General features: G+C 43.7%; 1 pseudogene; it reads left to right on the top strand.

Annotated features, from left to right (window-relative positions):
• LOC120052199 lies at positions 1-9,891 on the top strand (annotated as a pseudogene).
• The last annotated feature ends 6,385 nt before the right edge of the window (positions 9,892-16,276 follow it).

The following is a 16,276-nucleotide window of genomic DNA, read 5'->3' as shown; positions in this document are numbered from 1 at the left end:
ATGGGACGAAAGGTTATATTAGCTACGTGCTCATTGATACAACGGGCACTAGATTTTGACGGAAACTTGGAGAGAATACTAATGTAACAGTATAACTTTAGACCGTCCCCTCGCCCCGACACGGGCGCGAACCAGGGACCTTCTGCACACATCAACAACAGTCACCCACGAAGCATCGTTACCCATCGCTCCACAAAGCCGCGGCTCTTGCAGAGCAAGGGGCAACACTACTTCTAGGTTTCAGAGCAAGTGACGTAACTGTTTGAAACGCTACTAGCGCGTACCCGCTAACTAGCTAGCCATTTCACATCCGTTACACTAAGAAGTCCGAATAAAAAAATCCATTAATTGAAGATGCATTGTCCATTTAATTTAAACTGTAGTGTACTCATATACAGGTCTGTTGTAAAGGTCATATGGTGTTGTGATGATTTATAGACATTCCGCTCATAAGCCTGTAGTCTACTATACTAGGTTACTTGCTCTGCAGGAATAGCATGCACATCTTGCAAATCAGGACTCTGGACATGCCATTAACATTAATAATGATATATTCTCATGACTAGGTATCGCGATAGCCAAGTCTCAGGGGAAAAATACAGATTGGGACAGGACTGAAAATATGGTATTTAATTAAGTACATCTCCTTCATCAAAGTTGTGATTGTTGAGTACATTACTGTATACAGTGAGTAGCCTACAGCACACATTTAGCTTATTAGACAAATGTATGTCTTTCTTTTTCTGACTCCTATAATGCTCTGTGCATTTGCATATAATAAGCATCCTACATGGCCATGCCTGCTCTGAATTTCCATGAACTTTCCCTCAACCTCCTCTCTTTCTGTCCCTAGTCATCAGTGGGTTAGGCTGTGCAGACCACTTCTACGAGTCAGACACCCTGCTGCACTGCTTCTAGGTACTCAGGAAGCTGCTAGGGTCACCTGTCACCCAGGACATCATCTGACAAGCACTTCAGCTATGTTGTGCCTCTCTTTGCCTCCTGGACTATCATACCCCACTAAACACTGTATGTTGCACTAAGATTTTAGCAACCTGTGGCTAATGTTCTCTACAAGTGTCGGAAATAATCAATTCTGAATTGATGTAGTTTATGTGCATTGTCAATAGCAAGTAGGTGTAATTGTTTACAATTTTTACCCTCTTTTTAGAGGAAAATCTTGTTGATTCGACCCAAGATGCTGCTGGCCAGCTATGGGAACAACCGGGAGTTCCGCTGGTTTTCACCATGGAATAAACTCAGGTTAGTGATCAACATAGAATCTGCACAAGAAAGCCTTTCTTCTGAACATAATGATAATGCATTGATAAACAGTGAAATGAAAGATTCTCCGATACTTCTGTATACTTTTTAGACAGTGGTTCTGAAAGTAGGGCTCATAAGCCAAAAGTAGTCTCAGAAAATGTCATACTATGTCACAAATGTTCAGATATGTCCACCAAGTCATTGCTCTCTCTCTCTCGCTCTGCTGTTTGTGCATCTTGCTAGTTGATACTCAAATGGCGAGGGGCTGAAGCTCATTGGCTAGAACTCGAATTGCTACAGGGCTGGCCCACGTAGGGGAACATTTTAGGAAAATGGCGCAGCACAGCTTCTAGAAAAACAGTTGCTTTCAAACTAGGGATTTTGCAGCTAATTTAGGGTAGACAGTAATTTTGCTCATAAATTATGCATGTATGAACTACACACACACTTTGGGCTGGACACTATCCAGCCCAAAGCGGGAGGTTTAAAAAATACTTAGTATTCACCAAAGTTCCAGAGCATGTCTTTAAATGTTAAAGGTCAAAGCAGATTTGGTAAGTGGAAAAGGACAATAATCCATTTATTTCACATCCCTCATATTAACATATATGCATTTAGCTGCACCCGCCATAACACCTGCAAATCTCTGTACGCAACCAATAAACTTTGATTTGATTTGAACATGGCATTATTGTGCTTGTCTGCCACAGACATGTGGAGGAGTACTTCCTGCCCAGGATGATCCAGGATGTGACAGGATAGGTAGGATCAATCTCTCTCCCTACCGCTCTCTCTAACGGCGGGGTGTTGGTATGCACTAACAAAGATCAGTGATAAGAGGATTATCAGCACGTTTCTTCATTTAAAGGGAAACTGTACCATTAATATACAGTACCAGTCAAAAGTTTGGACAGACCTTCTCATTCAAAGATTTTTCTTTATTTTTACTATTTTCTACCTTAGAATAATAGTGAAGACATAAAAACTATGAAATAACACATATGGAATCATGTAGTAAACAAAAAAGTGTTAAACAAATTTAAATATATTTTATATTTCAGATTCTTCAAAGTAGCCACCAACTTGCCTTGATGACAGCTTTGCACACTCTTGGCATTCTCTCAACCAGCTTCACCTGGAATGCTTTTCCAACAGTCTTGAAGGAGTTCCCACATATGCTGAGCACTTGTTGGCTGCTTTTCCTTCACTCTGGGGTCCAACCAATCCCAAACCATCTCAATTGGGTTGAGGTCGGGTGATTGTGGAGGCCAGGTTTTCTGATGCAGCACTCCATCACTCTCCTTCTTGGTCAAATAGCCCTTACACAGCCTGGAGGTGTGTTGGGTCGTTGTCCTGTTGAAAAACAAATGATAGTCCCACTAAGAGCAAACCAGATGGGATGGCGTATCACTGCAGAATGCTGTGGTAGCCATGCCGGTTATGTGTGCCTTGAATTCTAAATACATCACAGACAGTGTCACCAGCAAAGCACCATCACACATTCTCTTCCATGCTTCACTCTGGGAACTACACATGCAGAGATAATCTGTTCACCTACTCCGCGTCTCACAAAGACATGGCGGTTGGAACCAAAAATCTCAAAATTAGACTCATCAAAGCAAAGGACAGATTTCCACCGGTCTAATGTCCATTGCTCGTGTTTCTTGGCCCAAGTAAGTCTCTTCTTCTTATTGGTATCCTTTAGTAGTGGTTTCTTTGCAGCAATTCGACCATGAAGGCCTGATTCACGCAGTCTCCTCTGAACAGTTGATGTTGAGATGTGTCTGTTGCTTGTGAAGCAACTCTGTGAAGCATTTACTTGGGCTGCAATTTCTGAGGCTGTTAACTCTAATGAACTTATCCTCTGCAGTAGAGGTAACTCTGGGTCTTCCTTTCCTGTGGCGGTCCTCATGAGAGCCAGTTTCATCATAGCGCTTGATGGTTTCTGTGGTTGCCCTTGAAGAAACTTTAAAAGTTCTTGACCTTCATGTCTTAAAGTAATGATGGACTGTCAGTTCTCTTTGCTTATTTGAGCTGTTCTTGCCATAATATGGACTTGGTATTTTACCAAATAGGGCTATCTCTGTATACCACCCCTACCTTGTCACAACACAACTGATTGGCTCAAACGCATTAAGAAGGAAAGAAATTCCACAAATGAACTTTTAACAAGGCACAACTGTTAATTGAAATGCATTCCAGGTGACTACCTCATGAAGCTGGTTGAGAGAATGACAAGAGTGTGCAAAGCTGTCATCAAGGCAAAGGGTGGCTGCTTTGAAGAATATATTTGTTTAACACTTTTTGGTTTACTACATGATCCCATATGTGTTATTTCATAGTTTTGATGTCTTCACTATTATTCTACAATGTGGAAAATAGTAAAAAATAAAGAAAAACCTTTGAATTAGTAGGTGTGTCCAAACTTTTGACTGGTACTGTATATGTGCAGCAATCAATAGTATAATCCATTTAATGGGATCCTTAATTAAATTATTTTCCATTGTTCTGTCTCTTGAAGGACACTGTCCCCTTTGTTGACTGCGTCCTCTCAACCAGACACCTGCATCAGGAGTGAGGTCTGTGCTGAGCTGTGGAACCCTAGGAGGTACATTCAATTAAGAGCCTCAAATGAAGGTCTTTTCTTTTCACACCTTTACTCAATTTCTGTAATGAGTTGTGTAATACTGTGTGTCGTTAGTCATTTGTGTAATGGATTGAAAGAGAGCTCAAATGTTTTTGAGAGATTAAGTGAGATTGCATATGTAAATAAATATATACAGTGTGTGTGTGTGTGTGTGTGTTTTTCTAGTAAGCTACAGTATGTAATGATGCATGTGGGAATGCCATGTGCTTGGCAGCCCCCATGTGGACATGGTTCTGGACGGTGTGGAGATCTTCACCAACTCCTCAGCCAGCCACCACGAGCTACGCAAGGCAGACCACAGAGTCAACCTGGTTAAATCAGCCACCACGAAGGTGATCATACACACACGAACGGACGGACGGACACATGCACGGACACATGCACATGTTACACAGCCCTCAAACTCAACTCTGGACCCTGAAGCCGGTTCCACTGCATTTTTTATTGTTTCCCTCTAATCAGGGACCGGTTTAGACCTGGGACAACAGGGGTGCGCAATTAATTCTAAGATCGAACAGAAAACCAGCAGGCTCCGGACCACGTAGGCTAAGAGTTGAGTACCCCTGTTATACAGTATGTTTAGTGAGAATAGAGGTACTGCATGTTGCCTGCCCAGTAACCACTTGGAGGTACTGTTTTGTCATTAAAACACTGCTCCATTTCATACAGTGTTTTGCCTACATGTATATTTTGATTAGTATGAGTTTGGGTAACGCTTATCATCACATTGATCCTAGACGTGTGTAATAACACTGTAATTACTACATAACAACATTGTTGTTACATGTTATTTGAGTTCATTGTTATTGCATAGTAATGAAGTTGGGCGGTTTCTGATATTACAAGTGGAATAAGGACAAGTGTGTTGTTGTTTTGCACAGAGTGGGGGGGGGGGGGGGGGGGTCTACATGTTTGCCAATCAGAAGGGTTGTGATGGAGACAGGCTCTACTATGATGGTTGTGCCATGGTGGCCATCAACGACAACACAGTGGCCCAGGGAAGGAAGTTCTCCCTGGACGACTTGGTAAAGACAGGCTAAACAAAACAGAAAGTAAATGTGAGAAGAATATCTTGCAGCCTTTTCTTTCACCCTCACTTCACTCTCACTTCACACACCAGGGTGAGCTGTGTTTGATTACATGGCATGCCAAGTAAGCTTGTCGTGTAATGTTATTGCTAATGTTAGCCATTCCCAAAGTCAACTCTTGGACAATGTCTAACCTGTGTGTGTGTGTGTGTGTGTGTGTGTGTGTGTGTGTGTGTGTGTGTGTGTGTGTGTGTGTGTGTGTGTGTGTGTGTGTGTGTGTGTGTGTGTGTGTGTGTGTGTGTGTGTTGCAGGAGGTTGTGGCCGTCTGGGTCTGGAGGATGTCCGCAGCTACAGAGGAGAGCATTGCCACCCACACGTGGTGAGCTGACATCTCTCTTCAAGACAGGGCACTTTTTACTTCTCATAAATGGTAGGTGTGATTCAGAAACACCTTACTCCCCTAGTGAAACTAGCCACTCAAGGGAAGCCAGAGGTAATCTTGTTCAACATTCAACTCCCCAACCCAAGGCTCTGTCTCTGTCCGGTGTCGTCTTTCCTCCCTATACTGGGTACACACTCAAGAGAGTCACTTTAACTTCTCCCTTCAGTTACTGACTCAGACTCAAAATAGCATGCCCATTACATTTGAAATGTCACATGGTTTGCTGTTATGTCCTCCACTGTGTCCAGGAGTATGAGCACAAGCCGGGCCATCGAGTCAAAGTGGACTTCTCCCGGTCTGATTGTGAAGATGTCTACCTCCCCACTCACCAGCCCATTGAGTGGCAGTTCCACACCCCTGAGAAGGAGATTAGGTATGGTACCCCCTGACAAAGACTGTGATCACAAGAGTGTTGTGTGGCTAAAATGATGTCCAAAATAAATAGTAGCTATTTTTGACTTTATCTCCCTGTATTTAGTTTTTTCCCCATGGAATCATTGGAAACAGACAGAGATAGCAGCCTACTAAATCGCCACACAGAGGATTCCGAAGCATGGAGTGTGACATTCATTTACCCTGACTGCTCCCTTTGTGTCTGAAACTGAGCTGCCTGTCTTTGATGGAGCCAATCCATGTCTGAGAGAAGTTAAAACTAAAAATACACGTTTTTTTAAAAGCTACTTTCCAGATCATGTGACTGCCCACCTCTGTACAGTTTACAGTGTACACATACAGACCCTTCCATTCATGTGACAAACAAGCACAGGGCCTTCATTCTAACCTCCAATTTGACCCATGTCAAATACATGCACATGCGTGTCTCTGTGTTCTTGTCTTTGGTGTCTTCAGCCTGGGTCCAGCATGTTGTCTTTGGTACTGCCTAAGGAGAAGTGGTCAGATGAGTAGTGCTATATTTGGTTTGAATGATGTGTAAATGTGCTTACGCTTACTTGCTTATTACTGAATATTTGTACTGAATATACAAAGGATATACAAAATGTACTGAATATTTATATTGTCTGTCTATCTCTGTCCATAAACACCCCTGTTATTCCCTGCTCCAGGCTGGTTTCCTCCTGCCCCTCAGTGGTGGTGTGGACACTTCCCCTATAGCCTGCGTTGTCTACCCCATGTATGTGCTGGTCTGCCAGGCAGTCAGAGATGGCAGTGAGTACTGGACTGGATACAGGCCCATAATGGTTTGTTGTGTCCCACAAGGGACACATGGCTCCTATTCTAAAGTTTGACGTTGCATTCAAAGTTTGTCACTACAGCTTCTGACAGCTACAGCTTCAGCTTCTTCCCTCCCTCTCCCTGTATCAGACTCCCAGGTGCTGGAGGATGTTCAACGGGTAGTGATGTGATGTGTCCTACACCCCCCGGGACCCACGGGAGCTGTGCGGACGCATCTTTACCACCTGCTACATGGCCAGTGAGAACTCCTCGGTGGGAACCCGTAACAGGGCCAAAGAGCTGGCTGCTCAGATTGGCACGTGAGCGTCACTGGCCCCATCATAGTCGGGCAGTTACAGAATAACAAATTAGAACACAATAAGTCTTGCATCTGTTATAAATCTCACCTTGTGCTTTTCTTCGAAAGTTATTTTTCTTCTGTGTATTTTTCTTGTTTATTCAGTTCACACATGAACCTCAACATCAACATGGCAGTGAAAGGCATGCTGGGAATCTTCTCCATGGTTACGGGAAAGTGTCCCCAGTTCCGTGCTAATGGTGGAAGCACCAGAGAAAACCTTGCCCTACAGAATGTGCAAGTGGGTTAAGTGTTAAGGTGCAAGGAGTACTTTGCACCTTAACTCCAATACATTGTTCAGGTGATACCTGAAACACTGCAACAAAGCAGAGACACGTTTTTTTGCAAAGTGGAAAAACAAAACAAATCTAAGATGAGCAGGGCTTTGGCCCTCGCTTGCACTTCTCTTTTATTGCGCCATTTACTTGCATATTCACACAGGCTCACCACAATCCTCACACCATCATGTATGACTGCTCAGTAAGGCAGACCTGACAAGCTTCCTGCGGTACTGTGTCGAACAGTTCCAGCTCACCGCAGTTGAACAGTCTGAGCTGAGAAAACAATTGTGTGGTGTGTGAATTTGATGATCCTTTATCTACTGTTTTGGGGCGGCAGGTAGCCTAGTGGTTAGAGCGTTGGGCTAGTAACCGAAAGGTTGCTGGATCAATCCCCGAGCTGACACCCACTGTTAACCCACTGTTTCCCGGCAGGCCTGTCCCACCCCGGCCCGTATCAGGATGATTCTGGCCTACCTCTTTGCTCAGCTCAGTCAGTGGGCTGAGGGGAAACCTGGTGGCTTTCTAGTCCTTGGCTCAGCCAATGTGGATGAGAGGTTAGTGAGTACTATAAATTTCTGTCTCACTTAAAAAAAACTCTGTGTTGTCTGCTTCAGTCCAACAGAAAATAACAAAAATAGTATGGACCCCTCTCTCGATTTGACCTTCACCTCAATACCCCTCTATTCTGCAGCCTCACTGGCTACTTCACTAAGTAAGTATGACTGCTCAGTAAGGCAGACCTGACAAGCTTCCTGCGGTACTGTGTCGAACAGTTCCAGCTCACCGCTCTCAGAAGGTGAAGCACGCTGCTCTGCAAACCCGTCTTCTTCTCTGGGACAATACAAAACAGTCTGTATAATGTCAGGAGACTCACCGTGTTGGCAACTGTCTTTATGTCCTCTGTAGTATCATGGCTGCACCTCCCACTGCAGAGCTGGAGCCCCTGACGGACGGCCAGGTGTTGCAGACTGATGAGGTAACGAGTCAACATGTCACCTCTAGTGGAGCCAGATGTGGCCTTGGGCCCTCTGACTATGTTGATCGTTGTGGGTGTGGGCCAACCACATATGAAGTGACAACTTATTATTCTTTTTTTCTTCTCACATACTGTACACACACTACTGGGATTGACCTTTCTTTATACGTATTAAGAAAAGTTGACATTTAAGACTTACAGGTTAAAGTCATATCATATACCATAAATAAAAACCCTCAGCTCTATTCAGCTTGACTACTGTTGTTATTGTCCCGCCATGTTTTTCCTCTGTGGCTGTGTTGACTGTGTGGCTCAACTTTCCCTTGTCCGTGACTGCTGTCTATATATACCACCTCACAAGCTTGGAAGATGGATGTCTCTTCGGGGATGTCATCTGTGCACATAGCTTGTTCTGTTATGGTGTAATCTGACCTCTTCCTTATCCCTTGTTGTTGTCCTCTCTCTTGCACTCTCTGTGTCCCCCTCTCGTCAGTCTGACATAGGGATGACATACTCGGAGCTGTCTGTGATTGGCCGGATCAGGAAGATTTCCAAGTGCGGCCCGTACAGCATGTCCTGGAAACTCATCCACACGTGGAGGGAGGCACTCTCCCCTCTACAGGTCTCTCTACACCCCTGTATCGCACACCATTTACTATTTTCATACTATTAGATGCCTACCGTGTAAAAACGAGGAAAAATCTCAATGATAGAGTGTTATGTTTCACACAAAGTCATGTTCACACTGAGTGTACAAAACATTAAGAACACCTTCCTTATATTGAGTTGCATTCACTCTACAAGGTGTCAAAAGCGTTCCACAGGGATGCTGGCCCATGTTGACTGCAATGTTGACTGCAATTCCCACAGTTGTGTTAAGTTGGCTGGATGTCCTTTGGGTGGTGGACCGTTCTTGATACACACAGGAAACTGTTGAGTGTGAAAAACCCAGCAGCGTTGCAGTTCTTGACACAAACTGGTGCACATGGCACCTACTACCATACTCTGTTCAAAGGCATTTCAATCTTTTGTCTTGCCCATTCACCCTATGAATGGGACACATACACAATCCATGTCTCAATTGTCTTAAGGATTAAAGGTTGTTCTTTAACCTGTGTCCTCCCCTTTAATTACACTGATTGAAGTGCATTTAACAAGTGACATCAATAAGGGATCATAGCTTTCACCAAGATTCCCCTGGTTAGTCTATGTCATGGAAAGAGGAGGTGTTCATAATGTTTTGTGCACTCAGTGTATGATATCTATTTGTTTGATTGAGAATAACACTTCTTCTGACCATTGACATTTCAGGGGGCAGCCAAAGTGAAACACTTCTTCCAGATGTATTCTGTGAACAGACACAAAATGACAACTGTGACACCATCCTACCACGCTGAGGGCTATGGCCCCGATGACAACCACTTTGACCTCAGGCCATTCCTCTACAACACTCGCTGGTCCTGGCAGTTCAGAGCCATTGATAATCAGGTGGGGATCCAGTAGTCAGCATGACATTTTACTGTGGATCTCTCACATTTGCTTGTTCCCTCCTCAACGGCTTAATCGGATTTGATTTAATCTCATAAAGAATTGTGAACGTTCACTGAGTACACTGAACATGGTAAGTTATTGTTATTTCATACACAGGTGTCCAAGATGGAGGTTGGGAATGACTACCACAACTAAGGTTCCTCCCAATTCTAGAGCAACATCGCAAAGAAGCCATCTAAACTGTGAGAATTAACACTGTGGTGCAACAGTGCAACTCCAAACAATCTTACTGTACACACAATGCCTTCTTACTGTACAGCAGTGGAGATTTTAGCATGTAAATCTTGGTGGGGCACGACAAGCGGATAAGAGGTAATCCATCATTTTGATTAAGACATTAATGAGCGAGCTAGGATGGATGTAGTCATAACTATTTGTTCAGCACTTTTGAAATGTACAGCGACAGAATTCAGAACATGGGCTGTTCTTATAGTGTTCTCCCTGTACACCAAGTCAGAACCGTAGGATAAATAAAGGGGGCATATAAGCAGACACTTTTTATTTAACTAGGCTAGTCAGTTAAGAACAAATTCTTATTTTCAATGACGGCCTAGGAACACTGGGTTAACTGCCTTGTTCAGGGGCAGAACGACAGATTTTTACCTTGTCAGCTCGGGGATTCAATCTTGCAACCTTTCGGTTACTAGTCCAACGCTCTAACCACTAGGCTACCTGCTGTCCCATTAATGAAAGCTCTTACAATATTAGATGATTACATTTCTCAAAAACAGGTTATAGGTTACATGTGCACCACCAAGTCAGAACAGTAGGCGAAATTAAGAGTTGAAAATATACCAAATTATTAGGGTGAGGCACATGGGCTACGAACAGCTTACTACACAACATACACTTAGTATTACTTTCTTAGCTACAGTATACATATCCCCCTGACATATTACATAATTTATGCAGCAGCATACAAAACATTTTTGGACTCACCTTGTTGTACTGTGCTCACTTAAACAGGAAGGTGGTGCGGCGGTCCTTCGTGGGCAAATTTTGTCATCAAACTTGGTCATCAAATGCTGGCATTCTCTGGATTTATGGTGCTTTCAAGACAACTGGGAACTCTGAAAAAAATAAGATTGAATCATGATGACATCAGTGATCTTCAGGTCGTAGCTCTAGAAAAAGGCCAGAGTTCCCGATTTACAATTCCGAGTTGGATGAAAGTTCAAAACGCATTTTCCCAGTCGTTTTCCCGAGTTCCCAGTTGTCTTGAACTCACTAAAGTCCGATTTTGCAGTTCTGAGTTAACAGTCGTTTTGAGTGCGGCATAAATCATGCTTCATTGACAGCATGGCCAATGTTGAATGTTTATAATTTTAAACTAGGAAAAGAGACCCTTAATCTTAGACTTGGGACCACACACCCACTCCACTGAATAGCAGGCTAATGACTGCTTTGAAATGCTTGCAGTTAGCCACTGATTCCTTCCAAACCACTCATTGTTGAATTTGCGATTTCCAACTTGTTGTGTAATGGTTATGTCCAATAGCCGATGAGCACCGCTACGTTTTATCAATCATTTATTTGAATTATTTCTCTTCATATGACAAGGATTAAAAAGGATTTCCCAGCAGATTGTCGACTTGATTCATGATGATGACTGCTAGCTAAGATTTTGAAAGTATGATGTTGTCATGATCAGTCCAATCAAAGTTACTGTAGATAAAACGTGATTTGACGTCATTTTATCCGTGGCCAATGCCCTTGAGCCTTCTTGGATGGGCACTTCTAATGTAACTCTATGGCAGTACCCAAGGGGCTAGAATTTTTGAGGTCTACCCTTAGACTTGGCAGTGACGTAGTGTCCCCATGAGTGACAGAACACTGAGCCAATCTCGGCACAACGCTCCGTATTTTCTACTGGCTTGCCCCACCACCACAGAAAGCACTGAGCTAGGCTGAAACACCTGCATTTTGGAGCTGCCTTACTTAAGAAAACAAAAAGAGACCATGTTTGTATGCGGCTTTATTAACTCAATTATATATTTTTTATATTGTTTGCAAACTGATATGTGGCACGTATTAATGCCAGAATAACAGGCAAGCACAAAAAAACTATTTTTTTATTATATTTTTTGCTAAAAATGTGGGTCTAACTTGCCTTGAATGACGGGTCGCCACTGCTGTACAGTATACCAATTTCTGAAAATAGACCTAGACTATTGATTGATATTGTAGACTCTAACAATGAAGGGTATTCAAAATGACTATTTTGTGTCAGTTGTTCAGCATTATGTGCATTATGTTGTCATTCTTCATGCTGTAGGCCAGCTTAATCTGGAGGTCAAAAGTAGTATCAATGTCTTAAAAAAAATATTCACAACAGTCTATTCTCTCAGGTTCAAATAGAATACACTTGTTCATTGAAATATTGATGTTCAGCTTTTCTATTAAACACGTTTTTATCTTGGTTTGTTATGTTGTCATCAATTATGTGTATAACATGAGCCTAAGTGGTAATTTTACAAAGGAAGTGGAAAACTGATGGTTAAAACGAGTAAGTGTGAAACGTATTTTACGTACCACTTTGATTGGCGTGTAAAAGGCTGATGACTAACAAAATAGAAAGTACACTACCACTAGACCGTGCAAGTAGACCGTGCCAAAGTAGACTACCATTGTTTTACATTAAGAGCTACTAGAGGCATTTTTGGGGGACAGGCTGAACTCTTGAGTTTCGCGCGGTGTAGGTCAGTGGCGCAGTGAGTCACCCGCTGGTGAAAAGTGATACTTGAGGACGAAGACACAGGGAGGAGTAGGCTAGCTAGTTCGTTTCCTAAAAACATATTTCCCGTACTGTTGTAGCTAAGTGGAGAAACTGTCTGTAAATAGAAAACGATGGGTTTAACGAATTTACACGTTTTTGACAGCATAATATGTTTTCTGTCTCTCTGACAGTTACAGTATAGTTCTCATTCTCTTTACTAAAACTGTCAATTTACACTTGGCGGAGTTTGAGTTTGTTTTACCCGAGTTACAGGTGCTGCATAAACAAGTTTACACTCGCTTAGTTAGCTCAAATTACTAAATGCAATCGGAACCACTGCTGACTGGAAGCATTAACTACGGCTCCCACCCTGACAACAATGATCTCCTTGATAAGGGATCCCCAACGACGAGACGTCTGTCCTCCTCGGTTGCTGCAGAGTATTGCTGTGTCGAAGGGGGGTAAGCGTTTCAGTAGTTCACACTATTAGAAGCATAGCTTCATAACATGTTATAACACGGTCATAACCATTCAATGTCATAACAGCGGACATCACTTGTCACGATATCTTCATAACACTGTCATGACACATATATTTAGACCTGTTGTGACATATGACATGATAAGGTCCTCTACCATTTCGCCGTATAATATCTGGCCACTGATCACCCAGTGATGTTCTGGAAGGTGTAGCATTGACATGAGAAGTAATTCATATGGTTGTATATACTACAGTCAATCAAATTAACAAATTGTCACTGTAGTGTCTTAGCTCTTATTACTTATTTATATAATAAGAAAGACTCTGAATACAAGAAATGGAACTGGAGCTTCACATTTTACTGGAATCAGTTAGTACCAGAATAACATAGAACAACACTGCACATGACCAAGGGTGCTCCATTCTTACAGGGGACATCAGTAATTCACAGAACATAACATTCCTTCTCTTATACAATCAGAGTTACTTTTACCAACCCACAACTGAAACACTTCCCAGAACTTGTTGTAGTTATTTTGCATCTTTTAATTTGAACTTGAACAGTTAGTTTTTGTTTGTTTGTTTATAAGTCCAGTCTGTCTGGTGGACGGTGCCTTCGTTCTGGGTAGCGCCTAGGATTGTCTGGAGGCTCCTGAACATCCTCAGTGTGTGCTTGCTCCCTTATAGCTTCTACTATAGCAGCACCTTCATCAACACGTTCCCTTCTTTCAGCCTGGGGTCTCTTGACTGCTCCACCGTCCTCTACAGTTCCCTGTGTGTCACTCTCAGGAGCTCTCTGTGCCTGTTCTCTCTCGATTGTTGTGCTGTTTTCCGTGGAATGCATTTGGTTAATGTGACGCCGCCACATTCTGTCTGGGCTCACTTGAACCTGGTAAGTTCTGGGTCCCGTTTGTGTATGTACGGTCCCTCTTGTCCATTTCCCTCCTCTTCTGTAGTCTCGCACCATCACTTCCTGTCCTGTTTGGAGATGGCGCTCCCGGCCACCGGAGAGCATCTTGGCTTGTTTGTTCAGCACTTCATTACGCCTGTTAGGCTTCATGATGTCCAGCCGTGTGCGGAGAGGCCTCCCGAACATCAGTGCGGCTGGGCTTTCATTTGTCGTGGCATGTGGGGTGTTTCGGTAGGAGGCCAGGAACCTGGCCAGTTTTGTTTGCAAAGTCCCTTCATCTCGTTTTGCTGCCCGGAGTCCTTGCTTTAGGGTTTGCACAAAGCGTTCTGCCAGCCCATTGGTGGCAGGGTGGTACGGAGCTGAGGTTGAGTGTTTGATTCCATTTACTGACATGAATCTTGTAAACTCGTCACTTACAAAAGCTTGCGCGTTGTCACTTACTAGCTGCAGCGGCAATCCGAAGCGTGCAGACGTTGTTCTGAGACACTCTATCATCTGAGCTGAGGTGGAGGAGTCAGTGCAAAACACCTCTGGCCATTTGGAATGGGCATCAACTATAACCAGAAACATGTGCTTTTCAAAGGGACCAGCGTAGTCCACATGAATTCTCTGCCATGGCTCTGTGGGCCATTCCCAAGGGTGGACTGGGACAGGAGCAGGCATGTGAAGGGTTTCCAAACATCCGCTACAGTTCTTTGCCATATTTTCTATCTGTTGATCCAGACCTGGCCACCAGAAGTGGCTCCTTGCGAGCAGCTTCATTTTGACAATTCCAACATGACCTTCATGTAGTTGCTGCAAAACCTGATGTTGGCATTTCTGGGGTATCATGACTCTCATTCCCCACATCAAACATCCTTGGTACGTTGTAATTTCGTTTCTCCGCTGGAAATACGGAGTCAGCTCCTCTCTGCCAGTAGCTGGCCATCCTGACATGGTGTAGGTGTACACTTTTGACAAGGTCACATCTTTCCTTGTCTCCTGTTTGATAACTGTGCTTGTGACCGGTAGTGCCTCGAGCTGAGCGGTATGGAAAATGTCCACTGCATCCACACTCCTTTGTCTTTCTCTTGTACACGGCAGTCTGGATAATACATCTGCATTTGTGTGGAGGGACGACGGCTTAAACTCAATGTCATACATATGACTGGCAAGGAACAAGGCGTATCGCTGTAACCTGGCTGCTGTCATTGCCGGAATGCCTTTCTTTGGACTGAAAATGGACAGCAACGGCTGGTGATCCGTAACCAGTGTGAAACGCTTGCCATATAGGTATGCGTGGAATTTCTTGACACCCAACACTAGCGCCAGTGCTTCTTTGTCGATTTGTGAGTCGTTTTTCACTGCATCATTCAATGTTCGTGACGCGAATGCAACTGGCCTCTCTGACCCATCTTTCAGTGTGTGTGAAAGGACGGCCCCTAAGCCATAAGGGGACGCATCACAAGCCAACTTCACTGGCAGTTCAGGGTCGTAATGCATCAGGACCTGTTCAGATGTGATGAGCCGTTTTGCCTCAAGAAATGCATTTTCACACTGTTCTGTCCACCACCATGTCCTATTCTTTTCCAGGAGCTGATTTAGAGGCTGGAGTACTGCTGAAAGGTTTGGGAGGAATCTTCTGTAGTAATTGATCAGTCCCGCAAAAGATCTCACTACTGTGATATTTTGTGGTCGTGGTGCCTGTACCACTGCCTCGATTTTGTCCTGTGTTTTGTGCAATCCATTGCGGTCAATTTCATGTCCACAGAAGACAATCTTGTCTTTGAAGAACTCACACTTCTGTAAGCTTGCCTGTAGACCATACTCTTTCAGTCTTTTCAGGACCTCTTCCAGGTTAGCCAGGTGTTCTTTGTCGGTGCGTCCTGTTATGATCATGTCATCCAGGATACACTGGGTTCCTGGGATTCCTTGCAAAATCTAGTCAATAGTTTGTTGCCAAATGGCTGGGGCCGATGCGATGCCAAAAACCAGGCGGTTATACCTGTATAGACCTTTGTGTGTGTTTATTGTCAGGTACTGTTTGGAGCTCTCTTCAACCGGTAGCTGCAGGTAAGTCTGTTTCAGATTGATTTTACTGAAGTGTTTCCCACCAGCTAGTGCAGCAAAGATGTCCTCCAGACGTGGCAAGGGGTATTGGTCCACATGCAACATTGAATTCACAGTTACCTTGAAGTCCCCACACATTCTAACAGACCCGTCTTTCTTCACAATAGGAACTATGGGTGTGGCCCATTCGCTTCTGTCCACTTTCGTCAGGATCCCTGTATCCTGCAAGCGATCGATTTCCGCTTCCACCTTTGGTCTCAGGGAGTATGGAACAGATCTGGCTTTGCAGAATTTTGGGGTTGCGTCATCTCTCAGTACAAGTTTTGCTGTGAAGCCTTTTACTGTTCCCATCTGGTCACTGAAAACTGTGTTGTATTTCTTCCGCAAGTGTTCCAGTG

The sequence above is a fragment of the Salvelinus namaycush genome, chromosome 1 (genome assembly GCF_016432855.1).
Source record: "Salvelinus namaycush isolate Seneca chromosome 1, SaNama_1.0, whole genome shotgun sequence".
Classification (NCBI taxonomy): domain Eukaryota; kingdom Metazoa; phylum Chordata; class Actinopteri; order Salmoniformes; family Salmonidae; genus Salvelinus; species Salvelinus namaycush.
The sequence above is the reverse complement of the archived record's forward strand: the minus strand, read 5'-3'. Positions and strand labels throughout refer to the sequence as shown.